Consider the following 12705-nt stretch of genomic DNA (forward strand, 5'->3'; position numbering starts at 1 on the left):
TGTATATTTCAATTCTAATTTGGAATAGATATCAGAGGTTATAGTCTACAGTTGCACAAGATCAAGTTATGACAGAAAGATCACATTTTATTCAGAGGGGTGAAGGTTCAGGTGTGAGTTTCTTCAACTTTGTCTCCCTCTAATTTTTAGAGGGAGACAAAGTTGAAGAAACTCACACCTGAAGATCAAGTTAGTTCTGATTTTAGTTAATGTACATTGTAGGGTCTACAATGTATGTTTCCCTTTATGTGTAAAATGATGTCTGACTTCAGTTTCATGCCCGGCTGATTTGTGCATGGAGAGGTGAGACTGAGATTATAAAAGCACAAAAAATTTCGAGTTGGATCATCCCTGCATTCAGCGACCTCAGTGGCGCCCGTTATTCGAGGGTCGTTGCACATCCCTTGATTAAAACTTGATAACGATTTTGTCAAACAAACAGACAATTTTTTTTCTTCTTTTCATTATGGAGAGTGGACATGTGTGTATAGTAACAAAAAAAAAAAATGACAGTACAAATACGCAACATTTTATATGTGAGATATGAGATGGATGAGAAGTAAATAAAGAGGAGGCCTCATCATGTCATGGAGTATCCTGGGCCGCCGAGGCCTTAGCCCTTATGCCTTAGGTGGACCTCAGACGGAGAGCACTTGCACTCCGTCTCCAGAGTCCAGGGCAGGGCCCACCTAGCTAGAGCCTGAGAGGGGTGGGTGCTCATCAAGAGGGGAGTGTTTACCATTATCAAATTAGAATTTTATGTCTTTTGAGCAGGAGCCCCCTTCAAGAGCAGATTTCCCGGACTGACATGGACTCATGTTGTCATGGAGTAGGAAACTCATTGATAAACAAGAACCTTAGTTTCTCTACATCGAACAGTTAGTTCTAACGTTAACTGTTAGACTTTAGTAGGCATCACGCAACTATCTATCGTTCGAAGTTCGAAGTAGACACTAACTTGGAACTTAGCTCACCACGAATGCTCGGAGTCGGAGTCGGATGATGACAAGATGATGGGATTGGGCGATCAAAATGGAGACGTCCCGAGTCCGAGTCCTGGGTCTTGCAGCAGCTAGACCTGCTATTTCTGCCCACCAACTGTAGACAAGATTGAGTCATCATGTTCCCTTCAACCCTGTAAATTCAGAAGAAAGGCTTTAACATTGCAGAGAAGGAGCAGGTAGGTAGCCGGTAGGGAAGCGGAGCCGAACCTCCTACGTACAGGTAGGCCGTAGGCCTATTACAGCACAGACACGCACAGTCAAGACAGTATTTAGCAGGGCTAGCCGGGCTTAGATGATGGTTGGTGAGAGGATGCAAATATTGCGTGGTCGCAATCAAGACGGGACGGAAACAAAAACACTACTCGTATCCTTTCCTTTCACACCGTCATTGAACGATGTTGCGCACGATGAAAGCTGTAACAGTTCTGTTCAGCCCTGGGTACAAGAAAATTAACATTTTGACGACTAGTACACTACAATTTAGTGGGATTTGTATAAATTCAGGAACATCCGTTCAGGACGTCGCCTTACACACAGCGAGAGCTGTACTGCCAACGCTTAGCAACAAATAGACTTTTACCCAGTACATTAGAAAGCACAGGGTAGCAGCCGCGCATAGAATTTCAGTACATCGATACAAAACACCTGGATACACAGTCTATTGAAACCGGTGCGACTTGACCTTTCACACGGTTTACTACAAAACATGTACACATGCGCGGAATTCAAAATGTCTGTTTACCTTCTGTAGCTGTGTATGCACCCAACTAACTGCAATTCAATGATATTTCTGCCATAAGATACAGGTTTCTCTTCCTGTAGTCAATGATATACGTAATTCATTGATTAGGAATGTATGCTGCATATCGCCGTTATTTCAGCAAGTGTCGTAACAGTGTCGAAGCTGAAACAATTGAATTTATTGAAAGGTAAAATTGGTAGGACTCCAAACGTTAGTCAGAAGGAAGTGCCATCATCGCCGCACCGCTCCGCACCGGCAATCATGTTCGACCCTGCCGCTCCCGCTGCTGGGGCTCCGGCCCCGCCCGCCTCCTTGCCTGTCCGCAACTGCAACTGTGGCTCTGGGCCAAATACAGATGAAGGAGGTATTACTCCTTGCGGAGAGGCATCATCTTGGGAAAGGTAAACCTTGAGACTTAATTCATATTAATTTACATTATTTATTATCTCTGCTGTCTTTTGTTGTAACAGTTAGGCCCTACGGTTCTTAAATCGATGTTGTGTAAATTTAGATCTCTAACAGTTAGACTAGTATTGTTTTAACAATTTAGATTTTAGTGGTTTCTACGTGTAAAAAAAAGAAGGCTAAGACTAAGTCAAGGGTATTTGCTGACTGCTGTGTATTGTGTTAAGAACATCTGTCACAGACTATTTCAGTCCGGGAAACCCGCTCATGAGGACAGCTCCCGCGTACGAGGACTGCCCCGCCTCATGAGGACCGCCCCCACGCCTCATGAGGACCGCCCCCATGCCTCATGAGGCCCGGGGGGGGGGGGGGGGGGGGAACGCCTCATGAGGCCCCCTATTCACTTCTATTCATCTCACATCTGACGTATAAATTGTTGCAACTTTGCACGGTGATTTTTTGTTACACACACATGTCCACTATCCATGATGAAAAGAAGAAAAAATCCTATTTGGTTTTTTTTTTTTTCAGAAATCGAGTTTTAATCAACAGATGCAGAGCGCCCATTAAAACACACATGTTTTAATGGGCGCTCTGCATCGGTTGATTAAAACTTGATTTCTGAAAAAAAAACCAGATAGGATTTTTTCTTCTTTTCATCATGGATAGTGGACATGTGTGTGTAACAAAAAATCACCGTGCAAAGTTGCGACAATTTATACGTCAGATGTGAGATGAATAGAAGTGAATAGGGGGCGTCATGAGGTGTTCCCCCCGGGCCTCATGAGGCATGGGGGCGGTCCTCATGAGGCGTGGGGGCGGTCCTCATGAGGCGGGGCAGTCCTCGTACGCGGGAGCGGTCCTCATGAGCGGGTTTCCCGGACTGATTTAGACGGTAGTTAACTAGTGTTTTGATTTGAAGATTGTGCATGTGCTGACCTCAGTTCAAGAACATGATTAATAATAATATGGGTTCAATAGGCCTACCAGGTACAGTGTACAGGAATACAGGTAACCCTGCCCTGCCCTGGGGTGCTGTAATCAGTTAAACATGTATGTGTCAGGGTCGCCGATGCAGTTGATTAAACGCTAGGAGTTATTATGTTTGTGATTTGAAATGCTTGCATGTTCTTAAACTGTGACTAGCCTGAATGTGAAACGCTCCCACAGTAAACCCCGGGGCGCTCCTTGTACACGTTCGCGTTCGGAGTTTGGGGTGTGTTTTGCAGTTATCCCACAGTATAACTGTATGAAGGTGCACCTGGGGTTACATAGTTTGTTAATTCATTGTTCCAAATCTGTCATGACAACATGTGTGCAACTTTTCATGGTTTCCCAGGCTCCTTTCTTTGGATGTCTCTAAATTTCCTGATTATAATCCTTGACCTGGTTATAAATTCTTTTACACATAGAATGTACTTTATATGGAGCATTTATTAGATATTTTTGCTCATTATTGATGCTGAAATTGAACTTATCATCATAATTCATATTTTTCCTATTTTCTATTCCAATCTCTCAGACTCCTGAGCCTCAGCAATGATGAGGAAGAAATCTTCTTTGGTGCTCAGACTGACAGGGAGAAGCTGAAGGCCAAGAAACTGAGGAGAAAAACAGAGGTATTCAGACCAGGCTTTAGACAAACATCAGCTGAAGAGAACGAAGAGAAAAACGCAGTGACAGCTGAGGAGGATGCTATATCTTGTGTGGAATCAAAACTAGATTTTGATGGAAGCAGTAGTGCAGAGAAGGTGTGTGAACATTTCAATGGGCAGATGAATACTTTCAGTGAAAATATTGGAAACACTGATTGTTCCCCAAAGAAGAATGGCTTGATGCCTGCAGTCGATGTGACTTCACCAGTGGTAAGTGTGATTGCAACACTCCCACAAACCAGCTCAGACAATGGTGTGGCATTGTTTAGTGCAGTCGAGGACATAGATGGACATTCAGTATTGAGTGAAGAATCGAGGGAAGATGACAGCAATGCCACTTCAGGTCATCATGGACTGCAAAGTAATGGGAAAGAATATGCTGACTGTTGCCAATCAATGTCTGGTTCACCACCGATAAATTCAAAGGAGGAATCATCACTTGCAATGGCTGTGGAGGAATTTGGTCAAGTTGCGACTAAAGTGGCAACAATGAAGACGGAAGATGAAGACAGATCGCCCCCGAAGCAGCAGTCCTCATCTTTTACCTCTGTAAAGAGCTCTTTAGATGCTGTCATCTATTCCAGTCCTTTACAGGTAAACTTTGAGGTGCTGGAAATACAAGCACAGCAGCCAGTTCATCACGGTCATCCTCAGATTCCCCTTTCTCATTCTGCAGCAAAGGAAAAAGTCACATCAACAGCAGTCAATGCTGAGTCATCCTGGAATAAGACGAGGCCACACCCATTTTCAGAACAGCAAACATTCAGCGCATTTACTCCCCTCTCAACCCAGAACCATCCAGAGGGTGTCGGCAGCTCCCATGAAGAAAGTGAGGGTGAGATCAATCACCCTTCTCATCACAGCGATCCCTTCGTAGTCTCGTCTCCTGCAACAACAATCTCACGTTGCCTTGCTGATGGCAAATACTCTTCTACTCTAACTGAGCAGCAAAAGATTTTAGACATTTCACAGAAAGAAAACATCAATCAAGGACCCCAAGCGTCATTGCTGAGTTCAGCTGCACCGCCCTTTGAAAGGCCAATGACCTTATCATCAAAAGTCTTACAGGTGTCCACTCAACAGCAGCTGAATGTGTCACCCTCTGTAGTCAGGCAGCAGCTAATAGAGAAGAAGCGTGCTCTGCTCGCCCAGCTGAGAGCACAGAAGCAAGAACTGAAGGATCGCATCAAGAAAGATAATGAAAAGGTTTGTGCTGAGATTTTGTTCTTAGCAAGAAGTTTGCATCAGATAATCCAACTTATCTTCCTTTGAAAATGACAGACATCATATTTGGCACCTTTTTAGACCATTAGCATTAGTGAAAATAAGTTTTACGAGCTAAACCGTTTGTGCGTCATTCCCTCATGAACTATGTTTTATACATTGGCAAAGTGTACCTGTTTTTTTTTTTCCGCTATAATATCATTCATACATATATTTTGTATTATATTCAAGGAATTGTCCTCCCAAATTGTTTAAAAATTGAATTTGTAAATGTATCACCTCGTATTTTGTATTTCCTTTAAAGGCATACTTTCTTAAATGTGAGTTAGGGATAGGAACAACCAGTGTAAAAATTTGAATCGGTTAAATATCAATTGTTTTATATGTACAAAATGTGAACAATAGTTCTAATAAAAGCGTTTCCAGACTAGACCATCAACAATTACGGACAATTGAGAAAAATACAGATACATTGTACAACATTTGAACAATCTCCTTTAGATATTTTAGGCTTCATTGCAAAAATGTTATATGATAGGATGTTTTGTGGCACAAGAGACCTACACATATACATGCATTAAATATCATATCTTGACAATCTTTTAAATCACTGTTCCCAACAGTAAACAGGATCTTTAATTGATGAGAATAAATGAATGTTTGATTAAATACAGTATATATCATGATTCTCAAAGTTTAGGAGAAAATTTATTCACAGGACATCTGCACACTGTTTGCATGCTGGAAGTATTAACATGTATGTCCAAATAGGGAAATGATACAATGCTTGCATTTAGTTGATGCAGAATGGAAAGACATATATATGGCTGCACTGTCAATACATGTGCATGTACAAATGTATATTTTTGGCCTACATTGTAGAGGTACTGGTACTGTACTTCACTCATTTGAACTTCAAGTCTGATTTGATCTACTGCATACATTATTGTCATGGAATTTTGTGACATGTAACACCTGTTATTCTTGGCTGTTTCAGTGTTTTAGCATGAAGCTGGAGAATGCAAAGGCCTTACACAGCAATATGTCTAGAGGTAGCACCCCATCCTTGGTGCGACTCCCTGCCCGAGGCTGCAGTGGGCTGGCTGCTCTCACACTGGTAAGTTCTTCACTGACTGGGGGTACTCAGACTATACCCTACCTTCCTAGAATTCCAGCTACACATAGCAGACATTAACATTGGTATGACAAGTCATTGTAAATGTTAGCTAGAGATGATTGTTAGTCTCAGCTCACAGTAAACTTTGACTTCTACATATATTATGTGCACAAAAGGATGTTACTTAAAACTTATTCATTTAGAGTCAGTGATACACTATCACCCCTTTGTGCACTCTGCTTGCCTTTCCATAAATACAGTTTTCAAAGTTGACAAAGGTTATTTTTTCATGAATGAACATTGCTCAGTTACACATTATTGCCTCACATTTCCACACACACTAATATAAATTCTGTTTAAATATTATCTTTAAAATAACTTTTAAGATGATGCTATTATTAGCAACTACATGTAGTGATAAATTTGGGACAAGTGAATTCAAACAGTGTAGTGCTTATGAATGCAACATTTCTGCACATTTCATCTGATAGGATTTTGAAGCTGTGATGAGAATGCGGTTACAGTACTTTTCAAATTCATGTCAGGAGTCAGAGGGTATCTCTGTCATGTGTGTTTTATTTTCATCTTCCATTTTTGCAGACAGAGCATGAGTTGGAGCTGGTGACTAAACTTCACACCATCACAAATGGCCAGCATGCTGCCACTGAGCAGAATTGGTCTCCCCATCACTTATTGACAAGCAAAACGGGTAACAACCTTTGTCTTCTTGAAGGCATAATTTACCATAAATTGCAGATGAAACAAAAACCCAGCATTAGTGCTTCAAAATAGTTCTATTATGTGTGGTAGAGATAGAGACAACCATTGTAAAAATTTGAACCATTATAATCGATGCTAAGTATTGTTGAAATAAAAATATACAAAATATGAACAATAGTTATAATAAAAATGTTTCCAGACTAAAATGTCTACAGTTATGGTTTAATGAGAAAATATTTTAGGTTTTATTGTAAAGTGAAACATTTTATATGGTAGGATGTTTTGTAATACAGCTGACCTACACATATGCATCAAAAGTAATGTCTTGAACATTTTAAAAATCACTGCTCCCAAAGGTAAACAGGACCTTTAACAGTTGAAGTGTTCATACTGGAAATATGGCTTCTATTTCAGCAGATTCAAGTGCAAACTTGCCCCCAAGTGGAAACTGGCTTAGCTATTTTGTGACATTAAAAAAACTACATTTTTTTTTTGTGGAAATACAACGCAGTACAGTACATGTAGAGAGTTACTATGTTGAATAGTGTATTGGGAGCTTTGGGGTGAGACACAGGGCACCATCAGAGCTTGTCAAGAGAGCCGAGAATCACACCGTATCTATGGATTAAAGTCCAATGCATTCATATTAAACAGATCATTACAAACCTCATGGCATTGTAATACTTTGGGCTTTACACTATGCCACAATTTTAATGTTCCAAGTAAGTGAAACTTTCCAACTGTTTCAGCCAATCGTTAGCATTATTTCATCACAGTAGAAGGTATTCACAAGTAATCTCTTGCGGAAATATTCAATGATTAGACTAATTAATGTAAATATTTTCTCAGTGGTAGGATAAGATATGTATTCATGTCTGAATCTTTTCCCCATTTCAGGTGGTTCCAGACTTCACTGGCATGAGGACCTGGTCCTAGCAGTAGAGAACCTGTCTAGTCCTAGCAGACCAAGAGGAATAGCCAGACCGATTCTCTCCAAGGTAAGTTTCCTGCTTGACCACCTAACCACATTCTGATGGTTACTAATGTGTGGTTCCACACTGTGCTTGGCTCAGGCTGATTATGATGAATAACAGATGAACAGACTGGAAGGGTTTTCATCAAATTCTCTCATTTACACGATAAAAATTATTAAATTGTAAACATCTATACCCCATCCACTGACATTTTCTGTGGTCATACTTAAACGCTAAAAGGTCTCATGCTGAAATGCTGTGACCTTAATTTTTTTTCCATTTCACATCATGTGCACATTATTTTGGAAACCCCATCTGTGATAATCAGGGGTACAATTACAGAAATTATACAAATTGTACATGTTTTTGACCATTGTTTTACAAAAAAAAAAAGTGGCTGTAGTACCTGATTGGACACTGAAACATTACCTTGAGTTTGATCAAAATCTGCTCATAAATGTCTGAGATGGGGAGTCTGGAAGTTTCAAAATAGCCTTGGCTATACAGGGTTAAATCACTAAAATAACTGAAGACCGCAAGTCCAGCAGATGTTGTAAAGATTCATGGTATGTGTGTCAATTGTTATGCGTGGTAGGGGAAATGTCAATGCACCTGAAATGGAGAGTTTGGCATGGAAATTCAGTTTCAAAAGCAACCATTAAATGAAATATTGTGGACTTGACTCATTAATTACCGGTGCATTTTTTTTCTTTCAAAGAAAATGGAATAATTTGCTTCAAGAACCTGTCCTTATAGTTTCTTCTGTGTATGAGATGTTGTGACACGAGTTAATGAACTAGGGAAATTCAATTAGGGTTTCATGTTTCAATAGCTACTATGCACAATGCCTGCAGCCCCACACACACACACACACACACACACACACACACACACACAAAAGAGTCTTAAAGTGAAGTTTCTGTGACTGTCTCACTTGTATGCAGCAAGCATCGCATGTGTTCATGTGATGTGAATATCAGAAGGTCCTGTACTTTAGATTTAAAAAAAAATAAATAATTGCACATGTTCATTTCAACTATGTGTTTGGTTTGGTGTTACAGCAGAGACACAATCAGAGTGGACGGGAAGCCATACAGCCTGGCCTGCAGTCTGGTGGGAAGCCTGGCCTACAGTCTGGTGGAAAGCCAAGGGCAAAGCAGCAGCTGTTGTTCCGATGAACATGACCAATAGAATACTGTACATTGTACTTCCAGGCTTGTCATGTCTATCAACCTAGGCTGAAAAGGGGTTTCCTGTGCGACCTTGCTAACACACTGTGTATAGTTGTGCTTTGGAGACAATAGATTGAGTTAGTGGCTGCCCATCAACAAAGGATCATGTAGGTTAAAGAACTCATGATATTTTTGTACCATGAGATCAGTTGCTTTGTCACTGAAAGACCTAAATGTGAGCTTCTGTTTCCCAATTATGTTGTAGCAAAAACAAACAGACAAAAAGTGTCAAGGATGAGTCCGTTTAGTCACTGCTTCCATTACAATGCTCAATCCAGTAATTACATGTACGTATACAACCTGTATTCGCCCAATCATGGTTTGAAAACTGACACTTCTTATGCTGTTTTATGTAATATGCTTTAAAGCTTTTTGTTTTTCATATGCAAATTATATTGTGCTTGAATTCCTCTTGATAACATGTTAGGAAAGTATGGCACATCATAATCATAGAGTCTGTGATAGTAGAATTATGTAAAAAGTGAAAGAAACTTGACTTGATAAATAATCACTGCCTTTTGAACAATGAAAATCATGTGCTTGCTGTATTGCTCTAAGAATTGGTTCCACTCATTAAAATCAGTTTTTTTCTGTTTTTTTTCTTCATTTTCTTATTTTTTTTTTCCTAACTCACAAAATCACAAATGGATATGAACCCCAAGATGTCACACATGTCAACCTGACCAATAAGGGGCCCCCAAAAAAATATCATGTTACTTATGATGCTGGTATGAGCACTTCATGTAAGCTTCACTGCTCACTTAAAATCTTGAATTTAATTTTACAATTAGTGAATCATGTTTGACCTAATTTGCTAGTCATGTAATGAATTTCAATATCACATTTTTTTAAACCTACGTGTATTTCTACATTTGCTTAGATTTCTCTTAATACTACAAGCCTTTCGTGTGAATATCATGTTTTTATTTTCTATGGGGATTGAGCATTTCACCACACAAGAAATAAGTTGAATGAAGAAAGTAATCAGTTGTCTCACGATGTGCAAACGTTTGCACATCGTGAGACAACTGATTACTTTCTTCATTCATTCTTCACCACGATGAACCTCTTCCAATCCAAAGAAATAAGTTTGACTAAATTTCCCCTCTTGGTAAATGAGAATTTAGGTTATCAGTGTGCTGTGCTGGGTGTGTGACTTTGACCAGTATGAAACTTATGACTTTCCCTGACAATTGACCTATAAATGCAGTCACCTTGGAGGAAGACTAGTGCAACATATTTTCTTTCCTTTAACAGATATGACATGCATGAATGCTTTCTGAATCTTTTGTCTTGAAGAACTGAAATCCGATCTCCTGAAGTTTGACAGCAGTAAACCAGGGACAGAGAGAATGTAGTCCTGAGTCGAAGCAAACATTGTAATCGTGACAGACGTACAATTTAGTTTAAATGGATGATACAGTATTGGTGGAGATGAAAATTGGGCCGAGATACCAAGAAAACACTCATTAAAAAGTACAGAGCATACTATTTCAAGAGGAATTCAAAGTTTATTTGATGAAAATCGGGTTTGGAATTACTGAAACATCCAAAAACAAAGTAAAACAAAGCGATCCTAATAAAGTGTGGGTCCCACACTTATTAGAATCACTCTTTTTTTTTTAATATCTCAGCCATTTCAAAACCAATTTTCATCAAATAAACGTTGAATTCCTCATGGAATTACATGCTCTTTCATATTTCATAAAAGGTTTCTCATCATCTCACCAAAAAAAAAAATGTTAGAAACCTGAAATTAGGTCTTAACCAAAACTGTACAATCCCTTTAATAGCTTTGACTCAATGACACATTGTTTGCTCTTTAAAAAAGAAAAATAACATTCTACGACCCATGTGAGGTACTCTTCATCTTGTCAAAATTCGAATTATTACAACATACATTGTATATTTTTATGTTTTAATCTGGTTTTAGATGAAGTGTAAGAAGAGAACAGCTGTAATAAAACAGCTTTCCAGGCAAAAGAAAAGAGAACCAACTGTTCTCTGGTTTCGCTCAGAAAGGTGTTGTACATGTACATTTTCAAGCTCGTAATTACCGTCAGTAAACGTTACCAGATGCAATCATACACTGTACTGTACGCATTGCGTAGAATGATGATTCCAATCACATGTACAAGGAATTTGTTTCATGTTCAGCCCGATTTGTGGTGTTTATAAAGGGTCTCTGTAAAATTTGCTCTCTCCGCTAGACTTGCTTGCTGTTTATACATGTACACGTATTAATTTTGTAAATACAGATGTACAGTCAATGATGCTGGCAGTATCGCATGAATGTTTGATTTTTGTCGTTTATTGTGCGTGTATTGCTGTACAATCCACTGTGACAACGTACTATTATGAGCGCATCACTCTTGTCATGATGTCTGAGATTTTTACAGGGACACATGTAATTGAAATTTTGTTATAACCGAACAAATAAACAATTTATAAAACATAGAGCGGATAATGTTACGGCCCGAATTTTTACTTCCTTGTTACCTGAATTTTGTTATACATGTAATCGTGTTCGTTATAACGAGAGTGCACTGTGTGTTTAAATGAAGAAAATACGTGTACAGGTATCGTGTAGATTTGAGCGTCACATTGCCGTAGACAATTATCATGACAAATTTTTCAGTAGCAGCGCATTCCCCTTATAACGAACACGGTTAATAACAAAATTACGGTTGCAACAAAGGACAAATTCAGGCCCCAACATTATCCACTCTACGTTTTTTTTTTTATTGTTGTTGTTCGTTTCTTTTTTTTTGGTTCGATTATAATGAAATTTCGATACAATTGTATTCCTTAAGGACTCTGTTATAACGGGCGTCCACTGTATATGTGGGTATACAGGGCCTACATGTATGCAGTATAATACACTGTATTATATGGGCATGCATAGATTATAACTTCACACACACACACAAGCGCGCACGCTCAAACACACACACAAATATATATATATATAAAGAGAGACAGGTAGTGGAGGAGATTTCATGGATTCTGCAAAAGTCAGTCATAGCCTACATTAAAGTGTAAGGCCTACAACACTTAAATCTATCTGTCCTGAACGTCTATAAGGATCGGTTGGTCACTTCGTCATATCTCCATTGGACTTTAGCTCTTCTGCGCGCGCGCACACACACACACATATATATAGTATACAATATATATGAGATTAAAACCTAAAATGGCATTAAAACGCTTTATCCTGGCGAGGAAATTAAGCGCATGTTTTAGAAACAAGACACCAAACAGGTTAGTCATCGCATTCTTCATCAGCGACCAGGATGCGATGTGATGTTAGATTAAAAATCCGTTTCTGAAGCAGAACATACACACAAGGGTATACGTCTGCTCCTGGTCGAGCAGACGTATACCCTTGTGTGTATATATACACACATACATGCATACTGTATATACTAGTAGGCATATACACACACATGTAATACTAGTAGGCATATACACACACAGTATATACAGTGTATTATAATATTATAATCATATGTATAGTATATATGTATGACGCGTATATACACTCCTATTAGTTTTGTTATTTTCTGCTGTCTCTGCCTCTATCATTGTTATTATTACTGTCTTGATCACTGTTGATCATCATTATTATTTTT

This window comes from Diadema antillarum, unplaced genomic scaffold (assembly GCF_040938485.1).
Source record: "Diadema antillarum isolate AM-2024a unplaced genomic scaffold, OU_Dant_1.0 seq00001670_RagTag, whole genome shotgun sequence".
NCBI lineage: Eukaryota > Metazoa > Echinodermata > Echinoidea > Diadematoida > Diadematidae > Diadema > Diadema antillarum.